Raw genomic sequence first — 10,272 nt, 5'->3', positions numbered from 1 at the left:
CTCTATGTTCAGTTATGAAAAAACACTACTACTACAAAAACATAAAAATCAACGTTTAAATTAACAACAGTGCTATAAACACACATCTTTTCTAACTTCTTTCTTTTACAATTGCAGTGAAGACCACTCTCCTGAAAAGCAGCAGCATCTGAACTACAAACAACAACTCAGAAGAAACCTACTCATTCCGTTCAAAAAAGTAAGTACAATACTACCATAATGTTCTAATTGTTAGTCAAACACACTGTGGGACTGATTCATGGAATTTGTGCACCGAAAAACGGGGATTTGTGCGCCATTCTGTCCACAAATCCCCATTTGTTAAACATCGATTTGCGGACAGAATGGCACACAAATCCCCGTTTTTCGGCACACAACTTCCATAAATCATCCCCTAAAAAGTTAGCATTGCAGAACAAAGAAATGTTTTAATACAATACCATTAGATTTAGTATTAGTGGTTCTCCTCACCACTAGCTTACATTGTATTGTCATCTGAACCCTAATATAGTAACACACAAATACAAGAATAGCCTTCCCAACTTGTTGTAGCTGGTCATTGCACAATCACACACCTCCACATGCTTCCTTAACATCAGACTCAGACACTCATGAACACAACACACATACATTGCACAACAGCCCAACCCATACCTTTTTTTTTTCCAACAGACCCCAAAGAATGCCCACCAAAAAGCTAGTCCGTAGAGAGCCAAGCAGAGTAGAGCAAATCAAAATAAAAGTGTCCAAAATAAGCATCCATCTCTAGCAGAATGTGTACAAAAAGTTCAAACAAAACAGCTTATACAGTCATTAAGCGAAACAAAACAAGCTTCCATACAGAAACTTTACTTCCTCTTTCAAAATGTAAAACGAAACAGAAACTGATTAACAATAATTCTGCTACCACTACTCTTAACACTGCTCCTATAACACTTGATGGAGTGACAAGTATCAATAACAAAAAAGTATTTTACAAAAAATGTTTCTCCATAGAGTCCTTCAGAATCTTATAAAAACAGGAGAGAAATCAAGCGCAACCCTTAAAACCTACCGTAGAAAATGTATCTTAGAAGCTCTCATAGACAGTGCAATGCTTCTCAAAAGGAAGTTATTTATTTTAGTTTTAAACAGAATGAAACCACTAACAAAACTAACTACTAAACTACAAAAAAGACTTCTCAATAAACGAAATGTCAACAAAAATAACTTCTTAAATATCTGTGAAGGTGAATGGGGTCACACCACGAGCTCAGAACCATATTTTGATGAAGAAGCATACAAACAAAAACAAACAAACACAATTGCCATACATAGCAGTGGACCTGGGTATGATAAACATAATAATACCATAATGGAACAAGAAATGCTCCTTACAAAAATATTCCCAGAAAACTCACTATCACCTCTCCATTCAACTGAACCAAAACGTCCAGTGTACAAATGGCTGTGCATGTCAATGTGTAACATTGCCAACAAATCTTTCAAAACTTTACGCCAGTTCCTCAATCAGTATGTGAAAGGCAAAGATAAATTCAAAATGAAACTACTACAAAACATGGATACCTGCCCAGTGCGGAAATACACAGGACTACAAGGGCATTCATTAGCCTGCACTTCAGGACCTATTTGCAAAAGCACCTTCCATCATATCAAAATGATATCAACACATCATTCAACTACAAGCAATCTAGGCCATAAACTGTACTATCCTAAAAGTCCTGCTTTAGCACTAGCCAATTTAAATAACAATCTTCTACATGGTACAATGTCAGGACTATGGGGTGGAGGAGGTGGAAGAGGTGTCAGGGACTCCGGAAAGCGTAGAAAACTGTATACAGACAAAGAAACCACCTTTCCCAGCAGTCTTTGGAACATCTGGTAGTTCTTGCCGTGCGTGCATGTGCCCAGCTGACACTGATTAGCAACAGCTTAACAAGGCCCAACGGCGCACGGCAGGTGTGGCTTATTCTGATTTGTGAGACAAAGTCATGCCGCAGGATTGAGGAGAGCCTTTCCTAAGCAGGCAATGCGAGCGGACGGCAGCAAAAAGAGCGGTTTCTATGCCAGTACTTAATTTTTCCTGAGCGATCACTTGGAACTTGCAGCGGCGGAAGAAGGACCCACGCGGCTGCTACGGGCTGCACAAGATTACATCCGGGAAGGCTTGCGAGCTTCCCAGACGAAGGATTAGTGCGGGATGGAGTTATGAATTCACATGATTATACAGGCTCAAGCTGGTGCTATGTTTTTTGTATTATCTATTGAAAAGAGGCAGTAACTTTTGATGCGCATTGCTTATGGGCTCAGAACTCATTGATTACCAGCAATAGTGTCTGGAGAGTAAACGTGGTGCCTTCCATATTGGTTTTCCGAGTACTGGTGCTTCAATGCCTGTGGCACTAGCACTGGAGGGAAGCACAGGCTGCACTCGAGTATCAGTGTTGTTAACTAGATTACTCCGAGTGTGTTCAGAAACACAGCACAGTGTTTGTGTTTGGTCCAGGTCTATGGCACTATATGTTTTATGTTTGTAGGTGTTGCTAATACTTGCCCATAGGGCCATGTGTTATGTTCTTCATGTTGGGAAAACATCCCATGAGTCTGTTTCATTTTGTTTGCATATATGTGGTTATGTAACTGTATGACAACCTGTGCCTGTATCAAGAGGTATTAGGGGGTACAAGTGTTCAAGGAAGGTGCATCAGTGGCCTGTATTAAGGGGCACTACTGGTGGCCTGAGTTTGTGTTATGGTCTATGGTATGCCACAAGATATTAGAAAGTGTAGGGTTTCTTCCCTGTTCCTTCCCCGGTCCTATCCAAACTAGGCATTTCCTAACCCTCTATCCGGTGTTCCTAACATCCCCCCTCCCGTCCACAACCTCTCCCTAACCCTCTTCCCCCCACTGGCTGCCACGTGGTATCCTGTGTTTGTATATCAGGTATCTGTGCCAACCATGGGTGGAAGGTCAACTTCATTCGGCTTCTGTGGTGGGGGGAGAGTGTCGACACACCTTCCCCCATTATTGTGTACTTGATTGTTTACATACAGCCAATGATCTACTCGAAGAAATAGAGCATATCCAGAGAAAATATTTTGGAAGTGAAAACCACTTACAAAATGCAAAAGCTTTACAACAGACGAGCAAAAATTGTACAGATGGCAACCTTCTACTACACACATACAAAAAAGAAATACCAAAATTTAAAAGTACATCCGCTGAAGTACCAAACCATGTGTGTGTGTGTTGCCGCACAACTTTTTATAAAAGTATCACAATAACTATAGACATAACATACAAAATAGAAGACAATGAAGATTCCAATGGTTTGAATTAGCTCTCTACCTTATAGCAGAAAACAAATACAAAATAAATGACTCCTTAATACTTTGCAGTTACTGCACTGTAAAACTTGACAACAACCAAACTCCTTCATGTGCTATCACAAATAAATTGGATTTATTCCCACTACCGGAACCCGTGCAACAACTCAATTTACATGAGAGCATCATAATTCAAACAGTGCACCCATTTCAAGCAATAATATTCCTTCAACCAAAAACAGCAAAAATACCTCCCTCTGAATAAGTCAAAGGAATTTGTGGCAAAGTAGTTTATTTACCATTAGGTCTGAAAGAAAATGTACACCCTCTGGGAGTGCAACGTCTAATAGATCAATCTTAAATTGTCTTAGTAAATGGTGTACCTACAAAAGACAAAAAACATTGGCAACAACTCGTGGATTTACATAAAGTTAGACAAGCCTTGCAATATCTAAAAGACAATAATGAATACTACAAAGAAATTAATATTGAAGAAAACCTGAGGGAAACCAATGAAATAATTGAAGAGTCACCAGAAACTGGTCAATTTCAACTTCTAGAACCTGCTACAGTATCCAATATTTTAGACCATTATACAATTCATCCATTACACTCTAAAGACTATGTAGATGATGCACTGGAAACGTACCAAATGCGACAAACGATGTCCAGCCAATGGATCGAAAAAAAAGGATCGAAATTCCTTTTTTTCGAATCCAAAAGGACCGGAAAAAAAAGGGTTGAATGCTTTTTTATTTATTTTATTTTTTAGTTTGGTATGCAAAAAAAAGTTTTTGGAAAAAAGAAAATAAGGGGTTGCGGGGGGAATCCCCCATAAAAAAAATGGACCCTTTTTTTCAGTCCTTTTGGTGTCGAAAAAAAGCCATTTGATCCTTTCGTTTTAGATCCTACGACCTATAACCACAACAAACCAAAGGATCACCAATTAGCATATGGGAAAAAAGTATGAAGCACATGCTTTTCCTCTACTCTTTCCTACTGGGAAAGGAGGAAGGTAGAATGATAGACCCATTCAGTTAACAGCATCAGAATACCGCTCTTTACGCATGTACTCTGAAGATCCCAGATTTAGACGAAATGTGGAATACATATTCCACCTACTCTTTGAAAGTGAATTAGCAACTCTATGCTACAGAGTAGCTCATACATTGGAATCAGGTACCCATTTTCTAAATATGTCACCTAAACAATTACTACAAAAAGTACAAGCAAAAGATGGGATTCTACAATCAAGTATTACAAATCTGTTAGCAAACATGTGTGGTACAAAAGAATACTGGTTCTGACGTCACTGAGATGTACGTTGTATGATAAGAAACCTTGGCCCACCCACTTGGTTTGTTACATTAGGTTTTGCAGAATATGCATGGGAAGATTTACATGATTCCTAAGCATAGCAAACAAAAACAAAACAAACATAGACATACTATCACCTGGAGAAATCAGCTCTCTAGATCATGTTAACGTTTCAAGATATTTCCATCATTGTTTCATTGCTATGCTACACTTTATTTGTAATAAAACCGTTCCTCCCCTCTGAGAAGTGGAACACTTCTTTTGAAGAAAAGAATACCAAACCAGAGGAGCACCACACATCCACATGCTTTTGTGGATTAAAGATGCTCCTAAATTTGGTCAAGACAGTGATGCCACTGTTTTACAGTTTATTGAAAAATATGTCACTTGTGAAATTCCTTCACAAACAACAAATAGTGACCTTCATGCACAAATTTTACAATTTCAAAGACACAAATGTGGGAAATATTGTCATCGCAAATATAAAAACAAAGGGAAATACTTTACCAAATGCTGTTTTGGTTTCCCTAGACCAGTTACAGCAACAGGTCAAGTAAACAACTTCATGTCTTTCATTCGACATAGGGCCTCATTCCGAGATTGGGGGTAGTCATGGCGCTATTGGCACCATGACTGCCTCCAATAACAGTACCGGCACCGGTCTTGTTCAATAGGGACTTACCGGTGTAGTCCGACCTTTGTGGGACCGGTAAGTCCCCATTGAAAAACACATTCCCCATTCCCATTTGAGCCCCCATAGGGATCAATGGGAATGGGGAAGTAGCTAATAACGGTACCGTAATTTACTCTACCGTTATTAGCTCTGAAGTCCCTTAGCGGGTCCTGTCCATAACGCCTGGTAAATCCAGGCGTTGAAAGAGGGACCCGCTAAGGGAACTCATAGTAGGGCGGTAAGGGATTACCGGCACCGGTCACCTTAACGGTGCCCGGTATCCCTTACCGCCCTACTCGTAATGAGGCCCATAGTGTCAAAGGTAAATCACCTAAGAAAACATATTACATAAAAAGAACAGAATAAGCAAAATATATCAATGATTACAGTGCAATCATTGCCCTCTTATGGAATGCAAACATAGATGTGCAGTACATTGCAGAGAATTCCACTGCAGTTACACGATATGTTACAGCCCACTTAACTAAAGCAGAGAAAACAGAGCTTCAAGACCTCTGGGATGACCTATCATCTGACAAAACACTCTTACAGAAATTGTACAGCTTAGGCATAAAAATGCTCTCTCATAGAGAACGTGGCTGCTATGAAGCTTCAGACCATTTAACCGGTACTACTTTGTATGGAAAATCTGAAAATATAGTATGGCTAAGTCTTGGTCCTGCTAAATCTAGAAAAAGAGTTCTCAAATAATATGAAGACATAGAAACAATAACCAAAAATGATCCCAACAGCCACGGCATTTTGAAAAACAATTTGCTAGACACATACTACCCAAACAGGAGTATCACTTTGGAAACCATGTGTCTATACTACATAGCCCAAACATTCACATATAAAAATAATACAAAACCAGATAAAAACAAATGTAGATACAGAGTGACAAATTGTGAAGGCAGCTCAGTTAAACTTACCAGACAAAGCTTAATTAATCATATCAAAATGTCATTAAAAACTCCTCAACATAAAGAACTATATTACATGTCCCTGCTACAATGTTTTAAACCATGGAGAAAATAAGAAGAGTTACTAGGTATCTATAACTCCTATGAAGACGCTTTCAAAGCAAATGAAAGCACTTTTACAGAAGTAAACTTTACACAGTACAAAACAATGTTGCACAATGAACAGCAACACAAAGAGGAACTCAAGGCCCAACTAGATGAGGACACTCTCGACAGTAGTCTACCTTCTGTAACAGGAAGCCAAGACCCACTGGGACAACCACTAATAGCAAATGAGACAGAATTAGCTATGACAAAAGTAGAAAACTCCATGTTTCACAATGAAGAAAATACAGAAGACTTCACTGTACCGAAATCTAAACTGAACAATGAGCAGCGTAGCATTTTCCAAGAAGTAACAAAACAAATTGAACATGGTGTACAACATGAAAATAAAAACTGTACCTGCCGAAACTACAAACCTATACTGCTAAACGTCAGTGGTGAAGCTGGTTCAGGAAAAACATTCGTAATCAAAATCATCAGCAAGTTCCTTCAACAATTGACAAACAACAAACTGTCAGCTGTTGTAACTGCCCCACAGGTTTAGCTTCCTACAACATAGGCGGTGTCACTTTACACCAATTACTACTCCATCCAGTACAACACCAAAACAACTTAGAATATTACAAACTTTCTACAGAATCTGCAATGGAAATACGCAAAGTTTTGAAACAAATGAAAATGCTACTAATAGATGAAGTGAGCATGGTCTCCGACCTCATGTTGGCTTTGATTCACTTCAGGTTACAAGAGGTTCTCAAAACAGACTACGATGAGCTATTTGGAGGAAAACACATTATTGTTTTTTGAGATCTTCTTCAATTGACACCAGTGAAAGGTGAACCTATTTTTAAAACCTTAGGGCACAAACTCAGCCATAAAACCTTTGGCAGCATAGAAAATGTCAACCTTTGGCAACATTTCCAATACAGAGAATTAACAGAAAACATGTGCAAGTCTGCAGATGTCACATACGCCAACATTTTAAAAAGTATAAGAGTTAGTGTACTATCTCAAGAAGCACAATCAATATTAAAAACCCGGCACATCCATGCACTCTATGGCCATAATGCATGTGCTACTAATGTCATGGAAAAATTAGCACACACAAATGTCAATTGTATGTCCTTGATTCCAACTCTTGCAAGCTGTTCCAAATTCAATGAAATAATGTTAAAAAAAAGAAATGCAACCAATAATTGAAATTTGCTACACAGACAAACTGGACGTACATGTATGACACTACCTATGTGTCAACAAGCCACAACAAGACTAATTACCTTAGAACACTCTATCTCGAATATCTCGCAGGTTTAAAAAAATACTAAAATTATCTTTAAACTGTAGAGTAATGTGTAAACGTAACCTTGGCGTGGAGCAAGGACTAGTTAATAGAGCACTTGGTACAGTTGTGACAACAACATTCAGTTTATCAGTATTCTCTTTGACAATCTATCAGAAGTTAAAAGGATAGGACACTGTTATGTCCCAAAGTACTCCAGTACACAGGATTGCAGAGTAAAGTTATTTATTACTTCTTTTTAGTAATAAGGTCAACGACCCCCGGGAGGGTTTCAACCACCGTCCACCGTCTCTCTCTCAACTCACTCTCCTCCTGGAACCTCGAACCCCCGGGGTCGAGATCCACATTCCAAGCGCATGCTAACCATGACAGTGACAGCATGTTTGCTTACTTGCTTGTATGATACACTGATATCCTAACACCACCATGACAGTGACAGCATGTTTGCTTACTTGCTTGTATGATACACTAATATCCTAACACCTCCTTCCTTTCTGACATTTTTGAAAACCATAAATATTCTTATGATGACTAACAGATGTTATTGATTAGATTGTGATAAAATCTTAGAACATAGAACATAACTAAATTTGAATATTGATGTACAGATGTGAAGAATCTAAAATAAGTTAACTTCCAATAGTGAAATTGAACTTGTATGTCAATGGTGGGGCGAATGACAGAACCTTATTTTTTCCATCATTCTCTTCCTCTGGAACATTTGATAATTGCTACTCTCTCCTTGTTCCAAATACCTCCACCTCTGACTAATACTGATGAACCTAAATCTTTTACCACTTGTTTGGGCTCAGAATACAACGATGCCCCTTTGCGTACCTTAGTCGGTAGCTTAATTTTTATCCAATCACCTTCATGAATCTTAAATTCTTTGCAACAGTTTTTTAGATCATACCTTACCTTGGATTTAACTCCTGCCTCAAACATTCTACTCCTCACTCTTCCCACATCCACATCAACCATCCTAGATTTTCCCATCCATCCGGGACATAAATGAGAATTGGGTTTCCTACCTCTCAACATCTCAAATGGTGTCAATCCTGTAACACTATGAGGCGTAATTCTGTACTGAAATGTCCTTTCCATTGCAGTTCTGAACCAATCCCCACCAGTTGCTACTGCAATTCTTATAGCTTCCATCAACGTCCTGTTGAAGCGTTCAACACATCCATTACTTTGGGGATGATAGAGAGACGTGTTTACCTGTTCAATACCATTCTTATCTAGAAAATCTTTGAACTCCTTGGATGTCAATTGAGACCCGTTATCCGATAAACATTTCCTGGGAAAACCTTCCCTCCAAAATAATTGTTCTAGAAATTTGGAAATACTGCTGCTAGATATATCTTTAAGTAAACAAATCTCTGGCCATTTGGACAATAAATCTATGACCACCAACAAGTAACTGTCACGAGTCCCTCCTATATTAAATGGTCCTAATAAATCTATTGCAATCTCATCCCATGGTACCCTCGGTGTTTCCCTAATGACCATGGGAGTTTTTTGTATTCTCAAGCCTTTGTTTCCCTCCAGACATTCTGTGCAATCCCTGACTTGCTCTTCAATCTCTTTGTCAATTCCAGGCCACCAGAACTCAGCTCTTATTATGCCTTTGGTCCTGGCTATACCTAAATGTCCTTCATGAGCTATCTCAATTACTTGTCTCCTCATACCCTGAGGAACTATCATCTGATGCCCTCTATATAGATACTTATCATTGATCCATAGATCTTCTTTAACTCTGGCAAATCCACCCATATCACCTCTGTAGTTCATCACTCCATTCTCTCTTACTAATGCTAATACTTTCTGATATTTTGAATCTTCACTACACGCTTTAACCCACTCATCTTCCTTTAAAGACTCATGCACCTGAAAAATTTCACATGTTTCTTCTTGATTTGTTTGCTCTACCCTGATGTGACCTTCTCTATGAACAGATCTTGACAAGGCATCTGCTACGACATTAACTTCACCTCTAATGTGAATCACTGTGAATTGCAAACCTTGAAGAGCTGTTACCCACTTCATTATGCGTCTTGATACACCTTCCAGTCCACCCTTAGTAAAAATGCCAACTAACGGTTTGTGATCAGTACAAATCTCAAATTTCCTTCCCCACAAAAACCTTTTGAATTTCTCAACACCCCAAATACAAGCGAGAGCTTCTTTCTCCACCACTGAATATCTGACTTCAGGATCTTTAAGTGATCTTGAAGCAAACGCTATGGTATGCAGCCCCTCTGAATCTTCTTGCATAAGCACTGCACCTATGCCATAGTCACTGGCATCTACAAAAAGTAGTGTGGGCTTCCCTTCTTCAAATGTCTTTAGAATGGGAGCTTCAACCATGGCCTTTTTTATCCTTTCAAATTCACACTTACACTCTTCACTCCATTTAAATGTCACACCTTTGCGCGTGAGCTTCCTCATGTATCTTGACATGTCTGACAGATTCTTGATGAATTTGCCATAGAATTCAACTAACCCTAAGAATGATAACACTTCTGCTTTGGATTTGGGCTCTTCCATTTTCCTTATAGCTTCGATAGCCTCCTCTTTAGGTTTGACTCCCTCAGCAGTGATTTCGTGGCCTAAATAAACCACTTT

This window comes from Ambystoma mexicanum, chromosome 11, assembly GCF_040938575.1.
Source record: "Ambystoma mexicanum isolate Mex_15411 chromosome 11, UKY_AmexF1_1, whole genome shotgun sequence".
NCBI classification, from domain to species: Eukaryota; Metazoa; Chordata; class Amphibia; order Caudata; family Ambystomatidae; genus Ambystoma; species Ambystoma mexicanum.
Note: the sequence above shows the minus strand (reverse complement) of the source record.